Genomic DNA, 16,401 nt, shown 5'->3' on the forward strand with positions numbered 1-16,401 from the left:
TCTCTCTCTCTCTCTCTCTCTCTCTCTTTCTTTCTCTCTATTTCTTTCTCTCTTTCGTTGCAAAATATTGTGCCGATAAAGCTCAAGCCCGCCGCGCTGAATTTCGAAATCATCCCGGAATTGCCGGTGATACTGCGAGCTGTGTAACTGTTCCGCGTGCCGCGGTATCGCCGACTATAAACTCCCGGCCGATGTTTTCCGCGGTGATCCTCAGCAACGCGGCCGCACGTAAGTTGTATTCGCTGAGTTGGAAACTGCGATAGTTACGGGGTGCCTCGATTCGGTCTGAAGTGGTTAACGACGCGCTTTCTGCACGATGAATTTTCTAAAAACCTACGGCAAAGCAAGCTACTTGCAAATTGCACGTCACCTGCACGGAAAGAATTTTATAGCACAAGTTTCTATAGAATTTCGTAATCAAGGAATGGATCGACCACTCTGCAGTCTCTCCATTTGACTACCTCACATCTCGTATGTGCTATTTACATATTTTAGACACTGAAATGTACTATTAAAAAATGTTTTGTGTTCTTAACGAAATTTTTTACATTCCTTAGCAAATTAGACCACTGCGGACGGTCTATTCCTGCACTACTGGAAACATAATAAAACTGACAAAAATTTATTAGAAAAAAAAACACATAGTATTCTCCCCGTATGAGAGTTCGAAGATTGCGTGAATATAGTATCTAGTCAGTAAAAGAAAAGTTACAACATTCATTTCTTTTTTTATAAATGCATCTATATTCGACAAAAAATTTCTTAAATAATTTGTAAAAAAAAAAAGTTTCGTTATATATTGCATTATTAATGACCGAATATGAATTTAAGTTACTGGATGAATTTATCAAAGTAATAATGTCGTAATCTTTCTTCTACCGATTATATACGAAACTCTAAGCGAGTTTCACGCGAAAGATGTCTAATACATATTTTAACGTCGTATATAGATGATAACCCCAGGTGACATCCCAAGTAAGAATGTGACAAAATTATACTTCCTATATGGTCGCAAAATAATCTGACAAGTGACAGACAACAATGTTAACGTTACGAGAGAAGAAGGCGCGAAAAGTCGACAGTAGAAGAAGAGCGAGTCAGGCCAGACGAGGGCGGTCGCGTAATGCGTCGACACGAGCCATGAGATCTTTAATCCTTCATAATATCCGGGAACTATCGGCGACTCGGCGTTTCTACTTCGGGAAAAATCGACTTTAAAGCGGTCGCAGTGATCGCGTTTCGAATTCAAGTCAAGAGTCCCGAAGTGCCTTATATATAGGCGAAGTAACACGTCGTGTGATATGTACGGCAACATTTTTCTGCCCACCGCTGTGTTACATTCTTCGCGACCCCGTAACTTATTTTCCTCGCCTTGCTATGCGTGTCAACCTGCAGGAAAATGAAAATGAGGAAAAGCGAGAAATACGTGACAATGTGAACGCGAGTGCGCGAGGCGAAATGGCGTGTACACGTACCGGTCTCGCGCGTGCGAACTCACACGACTCGTCTTTTTGCATTTAGGAAACACCGAATCGGTATAATGAGAGAGTGAGAGAGTGAGAGAGAGAGAGAGAGAGAGAAAAGCTCGGGACGCGTTACAACGGCGGCCCGTTATTATTCAAATTATGTGCCGCCGTGGTTGCGCGACGTAAAATGGATGTAACGCGGCTTACTGTGGCGACGTCACCTGCGCATTTCCCGACGACGTATGAAAAATTTATCGGCACGCATAACCGTCGATTTTTATGCGTACATTCCGCCACCTCCCCTCCCGGCCACGTGCTCCTTTCTACGTACACCCCGAGAGCTCCGTTAATGGCCCAGGCGCATTTTTATCACGATACAAAACTCGCATTTTTATGCTTCGCGGATAGTAACTCGAAAACGACGCATTAAATGCGAGGCGCGAGTGCGCAGGAAAAAAAGAGCACGTATATGCGTATCGCGATGTATACTTTTCGCCGTTTCGAATCGGCGCCGGCTCGACGCAACGATAATATCGTGTGATCGTGTATTTCCGCGTTATTACTCGTGCAATATTAAACTCGGGATAGTCTAGCGATACACCGGTAGCAATCGGGAAAAACAATTTTTGGAAAATATCCCAAAACACACACACACACACACACACACACGTGCGCGCGAATGATACCCGAGGTCTCGCAGAGGATTCGCATCGGTAATCTGTAATCGAGGCCCAATCTCCCGATAAAAATCGAGCATTCCCGATTAAAATTTCGCTGACACGAGACGCAGCGCAGCCAGTGAAACCAGCGACTCCGGCTGATTAACGTCTCACAGTAGCAATACTCGATTTATCCTCGATCCGAGAGAACTCTCGCCCTCTCTATCTCTCTCTTTCTCTCTCTTTTTTCCGTTTCCGGACCTTAAATCGACGTCGTCGTTTCCGCCACAATCGCGATCGTGGAATGCCGTCGGCAAAGGCGTGAAAGACGGGCAGCCTGAACGTCTAGAAGAAGAAGAAGGAGAAAAGAGAGAAAGAGAGAGACATACAGGAAGGTCGTATATATTCGATACGCGATATCTATTACACAGTTATAGCGATTCGCCGTTTATGGAGCCATACTTCACGCGGAATTGAGCCCCGGCCGTTCATTGTGTCGATCACAATGGACGGATTATAACGGCCACTGAACACTGGCCATCTCTCTCCACCTTTCTTGTCGCTTCACCATTCCGCCTACACCGCTCTCCACTGTGTCGTCCCCCCGCCGATTTTCACACCCTTGTCCTTCTTTCTTTTTTTCTCTCTTTTGCTCTCCGCCCAGTACAACCCTCGACTTCACATGCGCGGTGCCACACGTGGATTATAACTCACCGTCGGCCGCGTCATCAACGAGGCCGAGGAAAAAAGAGGAGAAACTGTCGGAGATCGCCACGGGTCGCGGTCGGATGAGGGCTGGCAAAGGGTCGAGAAACGCCGCGGGTGAGAAATACATTCTGCGACGGACGTGTCGGTCGCTATTATTACGACCGTCCGCAAGTCTGAAACAATCGTTTCGGCCGACACCGAAGGCTGCGCGATGAAAGCGGCATTTCTCATTTCATTCTTTCTCTTCGCGATAAGATATGGTCGCGACGTTAAAATTTATTTATCCATGAGAATGTTCGCACAACCAAGTCGAAATTTTGGCCCTGTGTTAAACTTTGAATTCTACAACTCAATAAGAGCTAAATTAGCAAAATAAGTTTAATGATATAACTTATTCCTATTTTGGCTCTGATAACTTTAAAATATTCATGTTGACAATCTCAATATGCGAAATAGAAGAAAGTAATACATAATTAATTAATGCAAAAGGATACACTTTAGATTTGCATCAGTCGATAATTTTAGGATCATCAACAGGATATAATCATCAAACATGATGTGAGCGCCTTGTCGGTCGCAAAGCCCATATTAATAATTGTCACTTGAAATTCGTCTCACGTGAAATTATTCAAATTCTTATTTAAAGCTAGATCCAAGCTTTTCAGCTGAACGATATCCGTAACATTTATATCTGTAATTGTGCGATTCAACCGAAAGACTCTCGCGCGTCTAATTCAGTATACAAATCTGAGTATCTCCCATGAGAAAATTTTCGATTGTTAATACAGACTGTAGAGACGGTCCACAAATGTTGAATAAAAACAAATCACTACTGAATTCCGCGCGGAATGCCTCCATCGAGGTGCAAACTTGTCGCGTGCCTTCTCCGCATTCCTGGCTCAGCCGAACGTACGAGCGTCAAAGGACAATTCGTAAGGACGCGTGTCCCTCGTTCGTTCACATCCCGCGTGAGAGCGCGGCTTAATGTCCCGCGTCAAGAATGACGGCTGGCAGGACAGTGAAGTACGACTAGCACCGTGGAACGCCGAGGATAACCTCAATCCGTTCCCTCCTCTTCTTCCCGCCTTCCCTTTCCCATCCCTCCGTCGCCCCTCCGTCCCGTCTTTCCGCGCCTCGAGGTCCTTCTTTGTCTAGTGAATTTTCGCTTGTCAATAGCACGCGGTGGTCAAGCCCGTCGGCGTTAAAGAAGAGGATTGATGGTCTCTCATATTTAAAAAAAAAAGGGGAAAGCGCGCGGGAGGGGGAGGAAAAGGAGGTGGACGAGAGGCGGGTGGAGGGGAGGAAAAAGCGGATCTCCTTTTACGAGGCTTCGTTGCATGCTGCGGCGCCCCGTCCTCCGTCGGCGTCGAGTTTGTTGACGTCTCCGACGTCGGCGTCTGTCGAAGCGACGCGATCGCGGCTCAATAGATTATCGCGATAATCGGCTTATATTGTTGTTCAAACGATCGATCGAATAAAGTGTTTCCATCGAGGCGATTATGTCAACAAATTGCTAGAGGAAGCAAGAATCCTTAATTTAAAGGCAAGACGCCTGCAGAGAGAGAGAGAGAGAGAGAGAGAGAGAGAGAGAGAGAGAGAACCAATGTCCCTCCTGCTTCCGCTTATCTGAAAATTCCTTAAGGGGTGGACTTTTCAATAATAGTTTAATCTTAGATTTAAATTCTATTGAAATCATGCATCATTGTTGGAACAGAGTTTAGACTTGAACCTAGGTTTGAGGTTAATTGAAGAGTCGGTCCTGACAAGCCGAGCGTATCTTTCGTGTCGTAAAAAAAGATAATTATCCGTATCCCACACAGTCGTGGCTGAGATTTGTGATTACAAAAAGTCTCACGCGAGCTGTAGCCGTGATTGCGGGAAGAATGTATGTACCCATAAATGGGACTCAATTATCTGGAATAATTATCGGGGCGCAAGCGACGTGTTTTTTCCCAAATAATGATAATTGACGTTAACCAGATGCGAGGGCAATGTATCTCAATGTCCCGAAAAAAAGGCGCAACAGGTACGGCCGACAGATAACGTACCTTCCCTTTTGTCCTCATTAAAATATCTCACACGGAAAAAACGTTTGGTTGGATTAACCAAATGTCTGTGGTGAAATATGAACGAACGAGAAATTCCGGTTGAATATACTTATATCGTAATTCTGTTCGAATTAACCAGGAATCTTGTTAACTCGAACAGAATTCCGGCAATTTCGATCGGAATTCCTGGTTCGTTCATATTTCATCAGACACATGATTAATACAACCGAACTTCTTTCTTCCCCGTGTACCGTCGTCGATGTCGCGGCAAATGGAAAGAAGAGCAGCTCGTATTTTCGTGCTGAATTCGAGAGTTACGTTCCGATTACGTCGAAGCGAATTAACCAGAGACAGATGGCCAGGTCTTAAGGGAGAGACGCCACCCCAAAGATTCCTCCGTACGCTTTGTTCCTCGGCGAGTTGCAGTTACCGGGGAATGTCACCGGCGCAGAATTGAAACTAGAGTCCGCATTTGCGCGTCCGCTCTTCGATAAATTCTTCGAATTGGAATTATCGAGTGCCTATGCACCGGTCGTTGGGCCGCGGGCGCATAAAATAAGATCGATAGCTCCGTTGGCGTTCGTCCCGAGGGACGATAAAAATTCCAATGCTCTCGACCAGCCGGCCATTTCGCGGTCCCGTTTATGGGCCTCGGCCTGTATCCGCGGGCCAGTGGCTCTTCCGCGGTATTGCATCCCGCCGGCGCGACTCGGGGGGCTGGGGGGGTTATTAATAAGGCATCTGTCTAGTTCTGGCGCGTTTCGGGGAAGTTACGACGCGTCGCTATAACCGACCGTTGGCATCGTCAGAGTATTAAGACGTAACAGCGTGTCCGCATCCCTTGGCCACCCCTTGGCAGAGGCTCAACCCTCCTCCCCTTTTTACCCTCCAAACTGCCCCATCTTGCGTCCTCCATTCGCGCTTATTCTCGCTTCGCCAATCCGCCCATTCTCGTCCCTCGTCCGCGAATCTCGAGCACGAGAATCCCTCGAAGCTCGCGCGATTGCTCCTCGGATTGTGCTTCTGGCTCACTCGTGAAGACGCGCCCCGCTTTTATGAGACCTTTGCTCAACATCAGCGATCCATCTACGGGCGATATCAGACATCTATGATAATCATAGTCCTGTAGGTTGTACATTTAAAGTTGTACGCGCAGAAGCGAACGAATTTGTCCGTTTTAAGAGAACAATTTTTCTCCCTCCTCGGCTAAGAATGTACTTCTTCCCGTTTGCCAATGGAGGAGGGAGGAACATCTATTTGAACTTTCCAGAGGAAAGAAATTTCTAACACTTTAGGTTATTGATAGTCGTCGATGTGGTGCTTTATTTCACTTTAGCATAGGCCCATCGTGTCTGACCAAACCGGTATATACACTACTAGTGTGTTCTCCATTATCGAGATACAAGTGTGTTCCTATTTTCAAAACTAGCTTTGCTGGCAAAACTGCAGATACGACCTGAGCTCAAAAAAAAAGAACTTTACTATTTTATTTTTATCAAGAGGAACTGCGCGCAAATTGGTTTCGCGTTCTCGGTCGCGCAGTTACGGTCCCGACGATATTCCCTCTGATAGATAGAATAAATCACGAGCGAGCGCGCGATCACTCGACCCGCGAAATCGTCGTATCGAAAACTGACAAAAGAAACAAAACAAAACAGAAGTGAGCAAAAAGAATATCGCGCTATTCGCCGCATCTAGCCGACTGTGAACGTGTCTAATTTTCTATCAATTTCCCTCCCTCGTTCCCTCTGTCGCTCCCTCAGTTTTTCGCGCTTTTTTTCCCTCCCCCTCTCTCTCTCTCTCTCTCTGTCTCTCTCTCACCCCCGAGCCACCCCACACTTATAAAAATAAACAGCCGTCGTTGGCGCGCCGGGGAAAACGAGAATTTCTCATTACCAGGAATTTCGCTCCCCTCTACGCGGCGCGTAATTACTCGATTCTCTTCTCGTCCCACTCTTCCTGGTCGACCGTACGGGTCTTACAGACTTTTATTATTATTTGACGCCGCGAGAGTCGAAAATCGCGCGTATCTTGGCGCGTGAGTCCGCGTCATGAGTAGGGAGGCTTCGATTTGCCTGCGGGTTATTTTCGCGGTCGCCTTTTTATCGAAGCTCTCACGTGCTACCGCCGGCCGATCCATTCTCGCGCACTGTTTACACAGGCTGGCCTTTCTGCGACCGAGAATGGCCACTTTCATCAAATTGCAGGTGGCTTTACCCACCGCGGCTCGAGTCTTTTTTTTGGTCTCCCAGCGTAGAGATACTCTCTCGTGTCTCGTTAGCGACGTTGTTATTTGTTTTGATTCATCAACAAATGGATTTTTGCGGTTCCCGTTGTCTTCCGAACGATATTTTTCTTTCGACGCGTTTTTACATCCTTTTCTGTCTCTTCCTTCTCCCTCCCTCTCTCTCTCTCTCTCTCTCTCTCTCTCTCTCTCTCTCTCTCTCTCTCTCTCTTATATCATTCCGAGTTACTCGCGTTTCGCGTTTTCTCCGCGTCCTCAGCGTACGCGGGTGGGAGAGCTTTTATCGCTCCCTCGCGCATTCGCGTTCTGCTGAACGTAACGAGAACGTGCGTAATCCGTAACGTGAAATGTGATACGTAAAATTATATAAAATTAATGGTATCCGATGCAGCATATTTTCAATTCATACGGCGCGAATGAAACCTGCGTGTAATGTTTAAATAATGGCTGAATAAATCGGAAATATAATGCCTGCATTCCGCGATGTATTGCTGCGATATTACCGGATACCCCAGGATGCTTGATGCGCGTGAAATTTTTTTTACGATGATTCGCCCGAAAATTTATGAAGGCCGCCCTACATTTTTCATTCGTGAACACACAGAATACGCCGCGGCGATAATAACAAGCACGGCGCGACCGCAGATATGAACCGATGCCACGTCCAAAGATAAATTGAAACTGTAACCGCCTGTATAATTAATGCGAAATGTGCGGGCAGAGTGCCGTCGGAGTCACCGTCGATCAACTCGCGCGCGGACTTTATTCCGACACTGGCCGCCGCACGTTGCCGAAAGTTCTGCTCGCGCGCAAAAATGATACATAACGATTCTCGATATCCCGACCAACAGCCAATAAAAATTAATCTGAGCGTCGGCGCGACGTTTTTCGGCGGGCGTGATCGAAAACCGCTCCAGCGACGTCGGCCGAATCAGCCGTGCGGAATTCGCTCGCCAGTCAATTGGAGCCAATTAGCGTGTAATTGAAGGTCTGGCGCGAGCAATTCGTTTCATAATTAGAGAGAACTACGAGCATTTCTCTTCGCTTTGTCGGGGGGCCGCGGCCGCCGTCCATCGGCGGATCGCGTTTAGTCGTTGGCGACGTCACACAATTCTGGCGGTTAAAAGGAACTAAACGACATTCCCCGCCGCAACGATCGAAAGCGGCTCGTTGAACGTCGGCCGATTAATCCGCAATTAACGCACAAAGCGTGCACGAGACGCATACGTCGCCCGAAATCAATATGATCGCCGTAATCGACGGTCAATTTCTCTCTGCCGCGAAGATCTCGTCGATGAGGAGCATGTAGAATATGCGCATGCGTGTGTGCACGCGTGTGTGCGCGCGTGTGTGCGTGTACATATCAGTTTGATGCGAGCGTGCTACGTGGATTGTGTCGCTAGGGAGAGACAGGAGAACGAGGGAGGGAGGAAGGGGAAGAAGCAGAGAAAGAGAGAGAGAGAGAGAGAGAGAGAGAGCATGCGCGCATATATTAATTAATTGTATTAGAGTCAATGCGGGCGAAAATGTTGATCCGCGAAGAGCGTCGCTCTTCGTGGTGTTTGTGGCTGCATTATTGGTTGCGCGCGAAAACAGTAATGGGAATTTAAGGCCGTTGAAAATTGGAATGAATGTTATTTGGGAAGTTAGCGCGAATTCGGTATATACGACCGCGAAACTTGGTGAGTGACGATATAAAACACAATCCGCGTTTGCGAATTCGCGATGTGAACTTCGGACGACTTTTAGCGGAAGTTTGATTAGACTCTATTCTTCTGCGAGTCTCTCTCTGTCTTTTTCTCTTCCCCTCCCTCCCTCCCTCTCTCTCGGCAAGTCTTTATCACGGATTATTATTTCAGTAGATAAATACAAAATCGACGTTCTCTTGGCGCAACGTTCGCTCGAACATAAATCGATAATGGAACCTTGTTGTATTTGTTTGTGTGCAAAAGAACCGCTTGATGTTTCCGAATGAGTGAAGTAAACAATGCGATTGATCGTCGGCTATAATTTTCATAGAAGAGATTTTATTTTCAATTATTTTATCGCGAGTTGTGCAAAGTCCGATAAGGAATATCGTCTTGCCATTATTATGCACAGATTTTCCGGCACGCTCCGCGCGCACGCTGCTCCCTTACCTCCACTTTCGAGGAGGAAAACGATATTGGCTGCTCCAGCTTCGAGCTATCGAAACTTTGGGAGTATCACGCAGTCTAATAACACGTTACAGCACTTCCACAACTGCGGAATAAAGCCTCCGCGCATACATCATCTTCTTTCGTCTACATCCAACGCGAGCGAATATTAGCTGTTCTAGCTCCGAGCTATCGATAAAGTTGTGTAGCGCGGTCTACTAACACGTCGCGCACAACCTCTTCAACTAAGATACGCGCGTATTGCGCTCAGTTGCTACCTGCGTCTTGAGACATTGCATGATTACAGCGTGAAATCACGCTGCCGGAGAGAGTAAGAGATAAAGAAAGACAAAGCGAGAGAGAGAGAGAGAGAAGCATGCGTGAAGCGTGACGCTTTCCCATATGATCTCCCTGCAAGATTTCGAGAGACTTCGGAAAGCCACGGGGAGAAACCCTTCGCGGTGTGCGCTGTTCGTAACACAAACTTTATCCCGCAGGTGCAGGGATAGTAGGATGCTAAAGGAAGGAAGAGAGAGAGAGGGGGGGGACAAGGGGGAGCAATGGTGTGCGCCAAACTCCCTTTGAACTTCCGCGGCAGACCTCCGTGCGCTATGTACGAATAAGTTGAAATGTAAGCACGTAAAGTACAGCCGGGGCTTTGTAATACGCGAAATCCCATCGGCGAGAGCGACTCGACCTTTCGAGGGAGAGACGTTCTAGCTCTCATTTAAAGAAGTCATTTCTCACGGGAGCATCAGGAAATCACATAACTCGTCTCGCCTTGCGGAAATCTGCCGAATCTTCCCGGTGTTCACACCGCGATACTATCAACATCACCGCCACTATTTACTGGTACTACCACTGCCGCTACCACTACCAGAATCCGATGTTAATTGGAGGGCCATGCATAGATGATAGTTTGTTTAATGAAATTCCACTCGAACTCTACGGCTCAATTAGGTATGCGAACTACAATGCATATTCAAAGACGCATTTCCATAAATTTAGCGCTATTAGAGCTAATCGAATCATGTCCAAGGGCAGGTAATCCAGATAACTTGGCGGGAGCTCGAAACACTTACGCACTCTGATTTCGTCTGTCGCGATCGCGCCTCAACTTTTCGCGGTGTGATATTACACCACGATAAATTCATACCGAGCTCAACGATCCGGAGTAAAAGCGTATCGACCGCGAGACATGACGCTTCGGCGCACCTGCTCTTAAATTATCGTCGCGAATATAATATTAAATTCTAACAGCATGTTCGTGGTATAACGTTCGTGCAATACGAGCACTCGACGATAAGAACAGACGCGGAATTATTACGCCCCGGATCACCCGTCCGCTCCGTTTCTCCCTCTCTCTCTCTCTCTCTCTCTCTCTCTGTCTTTTGCGAGGTTAGACCACCAGCCGCAAGAAATGCCGTCCTCCAAGCGATTCATAGGTCTCCAGAAACAGCACACGCTTCAGATGAGACACTTTGCGCGATCCTTTAATATGCATTTCGCATCCGGCGCTTCGGCGCTAGTATGACATAAGCGGATAGAGAGCGGACGAATTTGCCACGGTATTGCCGTTTAATTCCGACCCGCGGAAATACAAAGATCGCGGACGAGGTTGCATTCGTAAAATCCACTCGGCTCAGTCCTCGCCTTGAGACATTCTACTTGGGATATTTCGTGGAACGCGCGTAAATGTGTCAATTTAAATAATTACCCTCAATTTTGAGGATTATATAATTAACGTTATATCCGGGACGCTCTCGGTATCTGTGCTAAACTGCCGCGAAACTTCGCTCGTCACACCGAAAGTAAACGGAATTATCGCAGCTGTTATCCTCCCTCGACATATTCTTGTATATGTCGAGGGATATATATGTGTATATATATTTTATATATGTGTATCAAGGAGGACATATATTAAATGATGCTTCCAACAAAGTTTCCATCACGTGGCAGCTTTCCAATAACGCATTTCCTCCTCTTTCTCGGCGAACGCGGCGAAACACAATTGCGCTCTGCACGTACGGCGGATAAAAAATCACTTCCGCCGTTTGTGATTTTCTATCTCGAGCAGCACACGCGCCTCTGTGTCAATAAACGCCGGTGTGCGCGTTCAACGATTTCCGCGCTAAATAATGTGCGCCAATCCACGGCGCGATATCGTGAAAGAAAGCACTTATTATGTCCCCTCATCCTCCGAAGAATTTCCGGCTATCCGCAGAGCCTGAGAGAAGCCACGAATAATTCGTGTATCGTAGTAAAAAATGCGGTATATATATTTTTTTTATTTTTTTATTAAAGTAATTATTTTTTATCGACACCACGAGAACAGCGTGGATTGACGCTAACGAAATATAACGACACGACTCGACATCGCCATTTTCAGTCGCACCTCGAAATGTTGTTTTTACAGCGCTTCCGACTGATTTACCGCGAATAATACGAGGACACGCAAAAAAGTCAATAAGAACGCCGTCCGGATTGCTCCCCTCGGAAATTTACATTCGCGCGGCTCATCAACGACTCTATCGCGTATCCGAGGAGGCACATAAAGGCGCGCGACGCCTTTATGGGCCGCACTCGCTTAATTAACCACTCAAATTTAATAACTCTAATCGCCGCCTCCCCGCCCACCGGCGCGCGTTTCATCTGCAATTTAAATAGTGCCTCCTCCTGTTGCAATTTCGTCGCACAAATATTTGCGCGACTGGAGGAGGAACCGGCTGCGAAGAAGAAAGGAGAGATAGAGAAAGAGAAAAAGAGAGAGAGAGAGAGAGAAAGAGAGAGAGGAAAGAAGGGAGAAAGAGAGTCATCTTCGCCACAAACGATTCTCCCTGTTCGCTTCTCTCTCACGGATGGATTAATGCAACTATGACTATCGATCCGCGTTTCTCGAGATAAAAAGTCTCTCGCGTCATCGTTGCCGTCGGTGAGATCACGAGACATTCAGCGGAATCATTTTAATCCGCTAAATGAGTGGAAGTGCGAGGGATTAACGAAGGTCGTAATGGTGTTTTGGGAACACTCTAACGAGCCGTCGTTTGTCTGCCGCGATAGAGCTGTTACGAGAGCGAGAGAGAGAGAAATGTATCGCGCGCTCCGAATAAGCCTTTGGAACAATAACTGCGTCTATAACTCAGTACTCAGGTTAATAGCCGACTCTGGCGTTTGTGTTTAACTCGTGCAACAATAATAGGACCGGTATGAGATTTTTACCGTGCAAACTACGTGAAATTTGGCGATATCGACGCGATCAAATGTCTAGCGGCGATTGCACTAATAACGATATCATGTCCGATGTTACAAATGATGTTTCGATAATTCAACCCGCAGGATGAATCACAAAGGCCAACAGGCGATACGCTTTCGGCAACTGTAACGCGAACTCCGGCAACAAATTTCCGCGCCGGTCTTCGCCGTACGCGCGTTGCCGACATTCGTCGGCGCGGATTCGCGAACTACGGGCGAAACTAAACCGGTTTTCGCCGGCCCGCTTTTCGCCGAGATAATTGAAATCTGTTGCGCGAGGAAAGTCAGCGTCGGCAGGCAGATTCGGGTAATTTGGGAGAACCCCCGCGGGAACGCCGACCGAGGGGGATAAATCGGCCGGGGTTTGGGAGAGCGTAACGAATCCCGGGGATCCATCTCGAACGCGGCGGCCGGGACGAACGGTTAGGTTAGGTGATCGCTCAAAACCCGTATCATCCGTGAGACGTTCCGATAGAAATAGTGGAAATGTTCGCCGGCTATATCGCGGACTTGTTGCGCAACTCAAAATAAAAACCCCGGCATTGATTTCCTTGCGTTGGTCCTATAACGCGAATAAAAGTGCAACGGGGTGAAATGTAAAAAATGCTATAATTCATGAGAATATTTCGCACACTCAGTGTCGTGTGCGATGATTGACGCACCCGTTGTACACTGAGAGAAAAAAGTAGTTAATCTAGCTAAAATTATTACTGTTCTAACACGATAGTGGTAATAGTAATATATATACAATATAAGATTATTACTACTAACGTTATAGTAGAATTTAAAACGGTTGACATAATTTATATAGTATAATTTCTTGGGCATAGTTTATGGGAATTATATTTCTCTATGTGATTATATTACAAATACCAAGCATTTTTTTCATAGTGTGCACAAGTAGAACTCATCAAACTGTATACAAAATTCTTTCACCATCTCGCGAACAATCGCGTATAATGTTGAGTTATTAATTGAAGAGGATGTTGATGAGTGATTACGCGCGATACGGTAGATGGCGACATCTTCTGCCGTGTGTGCTTGTACATTGGATCAAACTAAATAAAAAAAATCCTCTATCATTTTGTAAATGACCACGTAAACTTTTAGATATTAATTAAGGAAGATTGGTGCATAATTGTGCGCGATAACGCACAATAAATAACGCACATAAATGTTCTTTGAAAAGAGGACATTTTGCGTAATGTGACTTAATATACAAGCAAACGTCGCCATCACAGCTCATCCAACGTATCGTGTGATCATTCATCAATTTTCTTTAATTAACAACTCAAAGTTACGTCGTTATTTGCGAAATAATAGAGGGATTCTGTGCTTAGTTTGATGAGTTCTATCTGCGCGCACAACGGGTGCGTCATTAACTGTCAGACACCCTGTATATTCTATGTATAGTCGCGAAATTAACGCGAAATTAATTTATTGGTATCAAGTCAGCTGTTATAACTATTTGTACCACAGAACACTGAGATTACAAGTTTTTGTTCTCGCAGTAAAAGGACAAATCTTTTGCAGCGCGACAAGATATTAGAAGAGCTTAAAAATTAATTTTTCAAACGGTGGGAAAGATCGAAAATTCTCCGATAAATTGCTTGAAACGACGAAGCGGGATGTTATAGAAATTCAACGACGCGTCAAATTATTTTCGCGGGGAAAACAATCCGCGTGCACAGGGAATTTAAATTAGCGGTGGCAAAGAGTTTAATTCCCGCTTGCGCGCGCGGATCTGATTGGCATTATGCAAGAAAATGTTAATTAAATATCAGACTTCAGCGTAAATAAAGTTCTTCCGCTATAGATATCTCGCTGTCACGGGAGTTCGCGCAAATTTCACTCGTCGTACTGTTTATAAGTGCGTTATTCGTGCGTTGCGTTGGCACGCGGTGACCCGGCCATTATCTCGAGAGATGCTCGACATAAACGTATCGAACAACCAGTCACTTGCAGATTCGACGTGTCAAGAGAGGAATATTAGAGAACCGCGGTGAAAAAGAAAAAAGAACGATGCTTCCCATACATCGTAAAAAGAATTTCACACTCGTGTGTGAACGCGTTTTACTTCCATATATATTCTGTACACGCGTACCGCGAAGAATCTGGCGAGCGTCGCGCATTTTATCCGCGCCGCTGTGAAAAACGCGACGCTCGTTAAATTCCGCGCAAGATCAAGTGGCATTTTAATAGTCGCGAGAGGAGCGCATTTAATGAAGATGCGCACTCCGACGGCGAAAGAAACGGACACTCTTTCCGCCGCAGCTCCCATGGCGAGTGATAAAAATTTTGTGGCATTCAAGCAATGCGTTTACGAGATATCGTTAATCATCCGTCACGGCTGCGAAATCGCAGGAAAACTTTTCGCCGCGGGCACTGCTATTTTGCAACGCAAGTCTATCATGTTTTTCATAAGATTTAAACAAAGAAATGCATTGCTCTGGGGACCCATTTTTAACTTTACCCTGTTTTATCTTTATAAAATAAAAATATCTATATATATAAACAGGATATCTTTATAGAGTTTCAAAATTATAAGAATTTCATTTATATATATATATATATATTTTTTTTTTTATTATACAGTATTATACAATCAACACAATGTTATATTAAATATGCTATATATGTCTGCGTGCTCGCCACATTGAAGCCCTTAAATCTTGCTTACTATCTCGTAGCAATGCTGTGTTAAAAATGTTATTTAACAATTCTTAACAACTTAAATATAACTTCGTGAATCGAAATACATTTCAACACGATATATCGAAAACTCTGTAAGCTAACGAATACTAATAAAGTTAGCATACACGTATAAATCAAACAGGAGGATACGAGAGGTAGGAGAAAAATTTTATTATTTGCACTCCAGGACGAAACCACGCGTTACATTTCGACATTAAAATTCGCATTATTACTTTAGCAGCAAGGAAAAAATCAATCAGCAGAAAAACCATCGAAAGGAGCAATTGAAATTCAACAGAACCAATTGAAATGTTAAAGTTTGTTCACTTATACGGCATAAACGAAAAGTAAATTGACGTTTACACCGCTAAAAAACACTGCTTAATTTGCATAAATTGAGTGAATAATTTTTATTAAACAAGTCACGGAGCCGCAATCTGTTTTTTGAGCCCACCATTTACTCAAATTTTAATTTAGTCCAATAATTCTAGTTCAAATGGTAACCACACTCATCACACAAAATATAAATCTCATTTACTTTTTTGTTTCAGGTCACTACCAGCGGCTGTATCATGCACATCAGCAGCATATGAACGTGTTGCGCCACGATCTATAACTCAACTAATATGCAGATTTCAATTACAAAAAAGATCATGTTATTTTCTCAAAGAAATAAAAACATACTGAAAAGTTCAAAAATGCGTTCTTACAATTTATTTGTAAAAACATTTCAAAGAAACTCCTGATTCTTGCTTATAAACTACCCAGAACCTTTAGCAAGAACTGCCGTCATTAGCTGTCACTAGCTTGTTGCACCGCACACTAACGAGTCGCTAACTTGTGAAAGTTCAATGATCCCAGGGGTGACCATGTGACATGACCCATCAAACGGTAGTGTGGTGAGGCCTGCGCATTTATAGAGATCATAGAGGTCTCAATTAAAGCTTTGCGTTGCAAAGCTGAGACTTCTACGCTTCTGATAGATATATAGTTGTTATTCTACCAATTAAGGATTAATTAGCAAAAGTAGATTCTCGCGAAAATATCTATTGTCTCCACGGTGAAGTAAAGATTTATGGTGAGTACTGATCAATCTCAGCGCTTGCATTAATAATCTTGCAAGACATCAGTTTTCTATTGAATGGACACAACAATAAACACAAAGAATGATGACACATGAAAACGAATTAATAT

General features: G+C 45.0%; 1 protein-coding gene and 1 long non-coding RNA gene across 2 annotated transcripts in view; one reads left to right on the forward strand and one right to left on the reverse strand.

The window, feature by feature from the left end:
- The window catches only part of LOC116852524, a 212,666-nt gene extending 196,694 nt beyond the window's left edge, over nt 1–15,972 (forward strand). Inside the window, exon 3 of the long non-coding RNA XR_004379790.1 lies at nt 15,759–15,972. This is a non-coding gene — a long non-coding RNA (uncharacterized LOC116852524). The remainder of the gene's footprint in view (nt 1–15,758) is intronic.
- LOC116852523 overlaps nt 1–16,401 on the reverse strand; it is a 301,076-nt gene that overhangs the window by 237,207 nt on the left and 47,468 nt on the right. The window lies entirely within an intron of this gene.

Source organism: Odontomachus brunneus, unplaced genomic scaffold (assembly GCF_010583005.1).
Source record: "Odontomachus brunneus isolate Ranch 3 - 2012 unplaced genomic scaffold, Obru_v1 Obru_scaffold_233, whole genome shotgun sequence".
Taxonomy (NCBI): Eukaryota; Metazoa; Arthropoda; class Insecta; order Hymenoptera; family Formicidae; genus Odontomachus; species Odontomachus brunneus.